The following is an 8,523-nucleotide window of genomic DNA, read 5'->3' as shown; positions in this document are numbered from 1 at the left end:
CTAAAACAATATATGAAAGTAATGAGAAAGTGGCCACTTTCATGAGTAAATCATATAAGCCTTAAATGGTTTACTATATGAAGCAAGCTAAAGCTGATGCAAGTCTTTTATAAGTTGTTTCTATTTCTTTTCCATATGGGTTATGTGGAAAAAGTGAAGTGTGTGTGTGTGTGTGTGTGTGTGTGTGTGATCTCAGGTGATGTTGGGCTAACAGAGAACAGGCTAGTTGGCCTTAATCCTACCCTGCATGTGTGTGTGGTAGCATTAGATGTGTCATACATACAGTAGCGGGTAACCAGTGCTCACAAGACCACACGCATATGCACATACACATGTTCATAGCGTGCATGATGAGATAAGCTTGTTAGCAAGGCTTTGGCTCAAAGGAAATATCTTATTGTGCCAACAGTATCTAGGCAGGTTTTATTTCCTTGCATGAGTGGCAGTAGGAAGCAGCCTATACGATCACAGTCATCACATGAAAAGGAGTGAAAAAGTATGTCTGATGTCAGCTTAAAAACAAGTTTTAATTAAAGATTTACCTTTGACTTATATTAAAGTAAGTTGGCAAATACTTTAAACCATATACCCATTTAACATCACTATGACAGCATTGCCAGTAGCAATGTCATTTGAAACTTGCATGGGCTTAACTGTAAATGCCAACCCATTTCCTTACATGGTTCCTAACATGTTTGCTATGCTAACCCAGTCTTGGTGGTACATCCTCTAGATGTCAAAATCAGGTTTTTCATGCATTAGTAATCCTCTTCCCCTTTCTTCTTTTTGATGGTTTTTTTATGCTTTTATGTTTTTCCCTTCTTTCAGTGTGAATGTGTGTGATCATTATGTCGTGATCTCAAGCCATCTGGGTTGGCTGGCTTGTTTGCATATCTGGTGTTAACTGTTATACATATTCATGACCAGGGTCTAAACTGGCATGAATATTCATTTTGTCTTCGGGCTGTAGACGGGTGGAGTGGGTGTGATTCCAATCAGCAGAAAAGAAATTAACTCAACCTTTTGTGTGGTGGACAAGAACACTTGATGATTGCCATGGGCCTGTTGGTATGCCTGGTGAGCGTCGCGTGTATGCGGGCTATTGCATTTATTTAAGTCATGTGGCGGCCATTGGCAAACAGTGTCTTTGATACAGGAGAAGTTGAAAGCAGAAACAAAACAACCTCATGTTATGACACAAACATTTAAAGAGACATATCCTTCCCATGAAAGGGTATGGAAGCTGCTGGGCAGAGTTAAAGCAAAGTCCACCTCCATTTATCCAGTTTTGGGTTGCAGGTACGCTGGAGCCTGTCCCAGCTGTTATGGAGTGAGAGGAAGGGTACACCCTGAACAGGTCGCCACTCTTTCGCAGGGTTGATGCATACAGACAGACAACCAGTCACGCTGGCATTCACAAATAAACACTTCACAACCGCATTCATTAATTAGTAGACTGTTTACTTACTGTTTGAGGGGATACACATCTACCGCACTTGTGGACTATTGTATAGATGACAAAAAAATAAATTTCAGTTGGTTTATATAAGCCGAAGGGCATCCAGAGCTGATGTTTTCCTCTATTCCTCTTGCTAAAGCCTGCGATTTGGACCTTGACATCTCTGTTCGCTGTGGCAGTATCAAAGGAAAATTTGTTTCTATATTTAATATTACTTGATTTTCATCCAATGTGCCTGACGTGTTTCTGTCTTTGATGTACTCTTCTCTCACAACTTTGGATCCTCACTTCTGCCTTTGTGTTGGAGGAAAAACTGACAAACCCAATGATGATAAATGTGTGTGAAAATAGCAACAAGCAATGTTGGATGAGTAGATATCACCAAGAAATGTGTGATTAATTAGCAATAAAAACAAGTGTATGACTGCGATAACCAAAAGCAGGGCTGTATCACTTTGAAGCTGCCCAAACTTTGACCCTGAAGTATAAACCCCAGGAGACATATTCTCTCACAGGACTACACATTCAGCAAAGCACAATATCAAAAAGAGCCTTAGACCCTGTTTGAAGGAATAATTTATATTATAATTAAATACATTTTAAAGGTTAAGACAAAACTGATCAAAGAAAGAGAACCCGAGTGACACAATGCTAAGAATAACCCAAAGCCAACGTTGATAATGTGCCTTTCAATCAAGCAACAATGCAACACTCAAGTTAGAATCTGTAGGATTGAGAAGAATCACTTGTACTAAATTAACTGCCATATATTCTGTTATAACCACAACGTTTACACAGAATTACAATGATTAGTTCAAGAGTAGCGCAAATAGCTTCCAGAGAACCACTGCTCGCCCTATGGTAGGCGGAAGAGTCTGTCTGTGTATTAGCCCTGGAAAAAAAAAAACGTTGGGACAGGCTCCAACCTACCTGCAACCAAAAAATTGATAAGTTTTGGGTTGCAAAAGGAATTTGTATGCCCTAGAGGAAATTTGTAATGCAAGAGTTGGCCCAGGCATGTACCGAAAGCTTTCAGCTGTTCCTTTATTCACAATGGTTCACCAGACTGGGTAGCTCCATGTGGTGTTCTTTTGTTTTTTTTCTTTAAATTTAGTAGACACTGGATGCCCTTCCTGACCCAACCCAACAGGTATTTGTGTCTCCTCTTAGTTCAATTCAATTCAGTTTTATTTATATAGCATCAAATCACAATGATAATTGTTTCAAGGCGCTTTATATTATAAGGTAGAGACCCTACAATAATACAAAAAAACCAGAGAAAACCCCAACGATCATATGACCCCTTATGAGCAAGCACTTTGGTGACAGTGGGAAGGAAAAGCTCCCTTTTAACAGGAAGAATCTTCGAGCAGAACCGGGCTCAGGGAGGGGCGGCCATCTGCCGAATGTTTAAACCAGTAAATTTGTATTGGTACAGTTATAACTGAAAAATACTTACATTTTTACTGACATGCGCTTTAATTTACCTGATATAAAAGCATAGGCAACTGTAACGTACGACCATAAAGTTTTGGGAATGGTTCTAAATAATATCAGTGTATGTGTGCTAAATCCTTTCCAGTGTGTCAAAATGATCATCCTTGAACTTAATTTTTATTTCTGCAAAGTGGACCAAGTTGCTGGGAGCAAATCTGGAGAGTGGAAAAGGTGGTGAGCTAAGATTGTGTTGTCAACACACTCTGTGCTGGCACAAGCTGGCACACACCGAAGGGTGTTTCCATCAAGTGTTCTTTCTCAGATGCCTCAGGACATTTAGGAGAATTTTGAAATTACAGTCCAGCCTGGGGGACAAATTGAGGGTTCAGAACCCCTGGAATGTTAAAGAAAACAATTATAGTCCTTGCTTTGCTCAGCACCTGGAAAAAAATGCCTTTGGGCTTGGAAACTGTTGGACTGAAAAGTGCTTGCTCGTAGCTGGAAATCCAGCGTCCATTGGCAGTGATGATTACTTCAAATAAAATTCAGGCCAGTTTGAAACAGAAGTTGATGTTTGTTCACAGCACAAGTTTGAGGTCCACAGTGGCATTGCAAAGCACCCAGGGCAATCTATAAATAGTAGCCTCAATGGGATCTGTCTAGACATGCACAACAAGATCATCTTGAATGTGAGAATGGCCAGTTTTAAATTAGGTCAGGTGTTTGATTTTTGAGTTTTGATTACACCTCATATTTCTAACATGGTAGCTGAAAGGAGTCTTAACACTATGTTGCATTGCTTTTATAAAATGTGATTGGAAGGTTTAAATAATTTCAAATTGTGGTTAACTTTAGCACATGTTTACTTGTTTCTGACTTGGATGCTGCCATTTTAAAATATGCTAATAAACTGAATCAAAGGTTTTCTATATCAACTCCAATTGGAATGAGGGAATAACTAGATGTAGCTGTTTAATGGCATAATATTTTTATATAATGCCTTTTTTGGACAGTACAACAACCACGGACTACTTGTTATGAGCTGTTATTGTAAAGTTAAACATCTAACACATGCATACACTGTAAGGTAAAAACACTGTTATAGGAATTTTAATGCATTCATTTACTGCAGTGAGGCTCTTGTCCTCAGTTCAGCTGATGATTTAAATGTAAAAGTGTCTCTGAGTGTGTTTAAGTACATACATCAGTATGCAGGACAGAGGGTTTAGATAGGGATGAACTAAAACGATCTCTCAGGTTCTGCAATGCATTTCCATAACCAAACGGCATTGTTTTCTAATGCTGAGGTGAATACTGATAAAAACCATATTTTAAGATGGTTTCTCCCATTTGGAGAGAAATACTCGTTTACTCAGATACACAACACACTCACTTAGGCATGCTTTATAGAAGACATAATAGTAAAATTCCCACTTTTATGTGCTTTCACGCTCGCAGTGCATACCCATATTTGCAAGAGAACAACACCGGCAAGCACATCACTAAGGCACACCCACACATTTACCAGCATATAGAATTCACATTTGATATTTCTTTCTTGTTTGGCAAAAAAAAAAATGTTTTCGGAAATATGACTTGGTTTGTTTTCTGTGTTTGTGTGTGTGAGCATGCATGTATGTGAATAAAAGGGAAAACTCAGAGTTTAGCTTTGTTCAACCACACAAATGCTGCACACATACACTTTCCCAAATGCTTTAAAAGAACACACCAGGAGGGAGAACAAAGAGCCTCCTTGAAGAATAGACATGAATTATTCACTCAATCAGATAAGAGGACAAAAGAGAGAATGAGAGAGAGACATAGAGAGAGAAATGGAGATGGAGTGTGGGTGATACAAAGAAAGAGACAGACTGATGGATTGACAAGGACAGTAGGATTTTATGCTGTATTACCAGTAATGACAAGAAGGCCCTAAGGAGATTTGAAATTAAACAACACGGCTTGCTATCATCCTCTAAACTGCTCCCAAAAAAACCACAAGGTGTAAAACTAATAAATGGCTTTAACTAAATAAATAGAATAACTCCTTCTTTAGGTACATTGCAGTACTTATCAGTAAAAGCCAGATGCTTTGGAAATCTGGGTCTTTTTCTTAGCAGTGAGGTGTTTACTTTAAGGAAAAAGTTTATCCAGTGTAAATCCACAGGCAGCAACAGCTTAGCTGTAGAATCTTTGCTGCTTTTCAGCCAGATATGCTTTATCAGATCTAATATGGTGCTTCTTTTGTGTTCTACTGCTAATGCAGTGAGGCTGTAGTAACTTCAGTAGCAGCAGACAATTCAGGTATTCTATCTAATATAATGAAACTAGTGACAACAAAGTGTAGCTGCCTTATCAGCTTAGCACAGTTGTTGCCTGTATTTTAGTGCTGTGGTGGTTTTTCTGGTGCAGCTGACTTGGCCTATTTTATGTGCTGGAGAGTAAATACATATTTAATTAGGTTACAGTCTGTTTTTACATAATATTAATTGTTGTGTAATATTCTTGGTTGTTAGCCCAGTGTTACATTTGCACTTATAAAACATAAATACAAGATTCATTGCCAAATAATTATACTGGCCTGTGTAGATACATATATAGGTCAATATACAAGCATTTAATAGGATAAAACAGTAAAAGTTAGACAAAAAGTTAAAAAAGCTCACATGCGACTGAACGCTATTTCAACTTTCTTCATTTAGCTGACATCATTTCCCCTGCCTAGTCATTCATCGACATGTGAATGAAGTTAACTGTGATTCGTACATTTCCACAGGCAAAGTGTGTGTTTCTCTTTGTCTTTATGCTTCATGCAGCACTTCCCCCAATCTGGCTTTGTCCACATCAGCAGCAGTATGGCTACACAAAGTTAGTAGTGAGATTTCCATATTCACCACAGGGCATGCATTATGACAGGTGAATACTGATACAGCTCAAACCCCTACAGTCATGACTGCTAATGGGCCATTGGCCTATTACAACTTATATAGCTGGTTGCAAACATTCACACATCATAATGAGTAACACATGACAGTAATGAGGTTTATTTCCCCTTTTGTTTTAGAAGAGAACCACTAGTAGTCCTGTAGTACTCTTGTAGTAATTACCACAAGGAGGAGAGATAAAAAAGATTGAAATAAGAGAGGATTGTAGGATAAACAATTGCATGAAAGACTTCAAAATCTCATACTTTATTCAATTGCTGGAATTAGGATGAGAGGCAGTAGCACAGAGCGAAAAAGAAAGAGAACCAACAGACTGGAGTGATTGCAGAGTCAGATTGAATTTCATGATTTATTCAATAGTCCCGGAGAATGAGAGAGAAAGCCAGGACGGTAAAGTGAGAGTGATTCAGAAAAAGAGAGTGAAAGAGCCTAAGAGGTTTTAAGAGACCCTGTAAGAAGTTTAATATCAGGTTTCCTAATCGTCTTTCTCCATTTCATCCATCAGCCCCATAGCTGGCAGAGAGAGGACGGCAGATCTTACACTACTACAAACAGGTAATCATGTTAATGGTAAACAGGGTGCACTTTCATTGCTGCAGGATGAGGCAATGTCAGAGGATTATGATGTTAGGTGGCACAGGACACCACATCTCTCCCCTTTAAATTCTGTTAATGCAGTTTAACTGCACCCCTCTCACCTGTCACACGCAGACATGAAAATCATATTGTGGTAGTTTACAGTTTAAAAATACGACGTATATGTGGAAGTGACTCACGTTGCAAGTTTTTAAATGGAAACTGAATGAAGCAGTTTTGGTCAGAAAGCTACAATCCATCGAGTTTAGCTGTGTGGCACAGTTATACTGTGTCAGTCAGGATTCAAAGGTATTTGTAGGACAAAAGTAGAGAAATTATGTAAAAGGACATGCAGATACAAATCCACGTCACTCCATTGGGAACATAAAAGTCTTTCTGAGCAAGTGTAAGCTCAAGCCAAACTTGCTTTAGATTAAATAGATTGGATGTGTGAATGAACAGCTGGAGATTTAGTTAATGGAAAAGGATACATAATTATATCCACAATAATAATATAATCATAACTCACGGGGCTTTAATAAATCTGATGCAAAATCAGTAGGACTTCTTCATTTTTGGCTGTCTGTTTCATGATCCACACGTCTGCAGTTTTTAGAGTTGCTGATTGGATACGATTGTGATAATTCACCAACATGCGGCCAATTGTTTCATCTGAGGCCCCGGGTGACACAGGAAAGGTCCTGACTGAATAATGTGACTGCGTTCCTACAGTAATCTGTCTCCAAATCTACGGGGAAGCCAACTACTTGTTTTCCGTTAGCAGCTGTTCAGTTCGGAATGACAAGAATCCAGTGGAACACAGACAAGGCACATGGTCCACAACAGCTCCAAACACACACATACCCACATACTGGGTCAGGCTGCCAGATGCTGCCCAGACAAGGTAATTGAGAGGAGGAATGGAAGGACAAAAGGAGCAACAAGGGGAAATGAGAGAAAAGAAAGTGCGAAAGAGAGAGAGCAGTGCTCGTTAAGCCCTGAGGAGGAAGGTGCGAATGTCAAGAGAAAAGGAAACAGGAAACACAAGATAGTCATATTTGAGAAGTGTGAAAGGATGAAAAGGGACTGAGTGACACAGGAGAGGAGGAAAGTCACATGGGGTGGCACAGTCAGATGGAGAGAGAGACTTCGGAACAGGAGCTCCAGGGGTCAAATTAGAACAGTATGCATCATACTGCATCACCCATGAGGAGTAGGTGAATACAAAGGTGACAGGGGGACTGCAGGATGACAGAAAGCACAGTAAGTTGTGAGGAGTAGCTAATTAATGTTAAATATATTTTTTCAAAAGTGATTTTTAAAATTTGCCAAATAAGAACATGCAGGGATGTTAAGGGGAAAAAGAAGACAGGAAAAGGGTAGAGACCGCAGAGACAAAAAAAGCATACTGATGTACAGGTTTGTATTTGTTCAGTAGATCTACTTGTTTGATTTATGATTTTGCTTTATTTATGATGACTAGTAGGGGGTTCATTTAAGAGTTACTATATTACTTTCTACAATTCCATTCCTAATTTTGCTGAATGTCAAATGAATGAATGAAGTTGCATTATCAATCTTAACTTAATGAAATGCCATACCTGTTGTCTGTACTTGGCTCTTGAAGGATGCCATTGTCACAGAACATCCATCAGTTTTCTATCCAAGTCAGGGTCTCGGGGGGGCTACAGCCCATCATAGCTGTCACTGGGCGAATGGTGGGATACACCCTGGACGGGTCGGCAATCTATTAGAGGGCTAACACAGAGGGACAGGCAACTAGACCTAGCTCCAGTTTAGAGTCTTTGGACTGTGAGAGGAAGCTGGACTACCTGAGGGAAAAAAAGGTTCCAGCTGGCCGTCAGATTCAAACCCAGGAACCCACCTCTTTTTTTATTGGGCATTTCACAATGAATTAACCATTATTTTATTGAGGGCAGTGTCACGTATAATTATTAGGGGTGCAACGATATTCGTATCGATATTGAACCGTTCGATACAGTGCTTTCGGTTCGGTACGCATATGTATCGAACAATACAATTTTAAAAAAAAATTTAATTTTTTTTTTTTTTGTGTCCCGTTTGGATCTATAGCCATCAGAATTG

At 39.2% G+C, this 8,523-nt stretch overlaps 1 protein-coding gene across 1 annotated transcript in view; it reads left to right on the top strand.

Annotated features, from left to right (window-relative positions):
* The first annotated feature begins 6,344 nt into the window (after positions 1–6,344).
* The window catches only part of lrfn5a (leucine rich repeat and fibronectin type III domain containing 5a), a 101,023-nt gene continuing 98,844 nt past the window's right edge, over positions 6,345–8,523 (top strand). Inside the window, exon 1 of the mRNA XM_005754454.1 lies at positions 6,345–6,396. The gene's annotated coding sequence lies outside the window, so the exon portion shown is untranslated. The remainder of the gene's footprint in view (positions 6,397–8,523) is intronic.

The sequence above is a fragment of the Pundamilia nyererei genome, unplaced genomic scaffold (genome assembly GCF_000239375.1).
Source record: "Pundamilia nyererei isolate P.nyererei 1_Seehausen unplaced genomic scaffold, PunNye1.0 scaffold00569, whole genome shotgun sequence".
NCBI classification, from domain to species: Eukaryota; Metazoa; Chordata; class Actinopteri; order Cichliformes; family Cichlidae; genus Pundamilia; species Pundamilia nyererei.
Note: the sequence above shows the minus strand (reverse complement) of the source record. Positions and strands in the feature narration are given on the sequence as shown.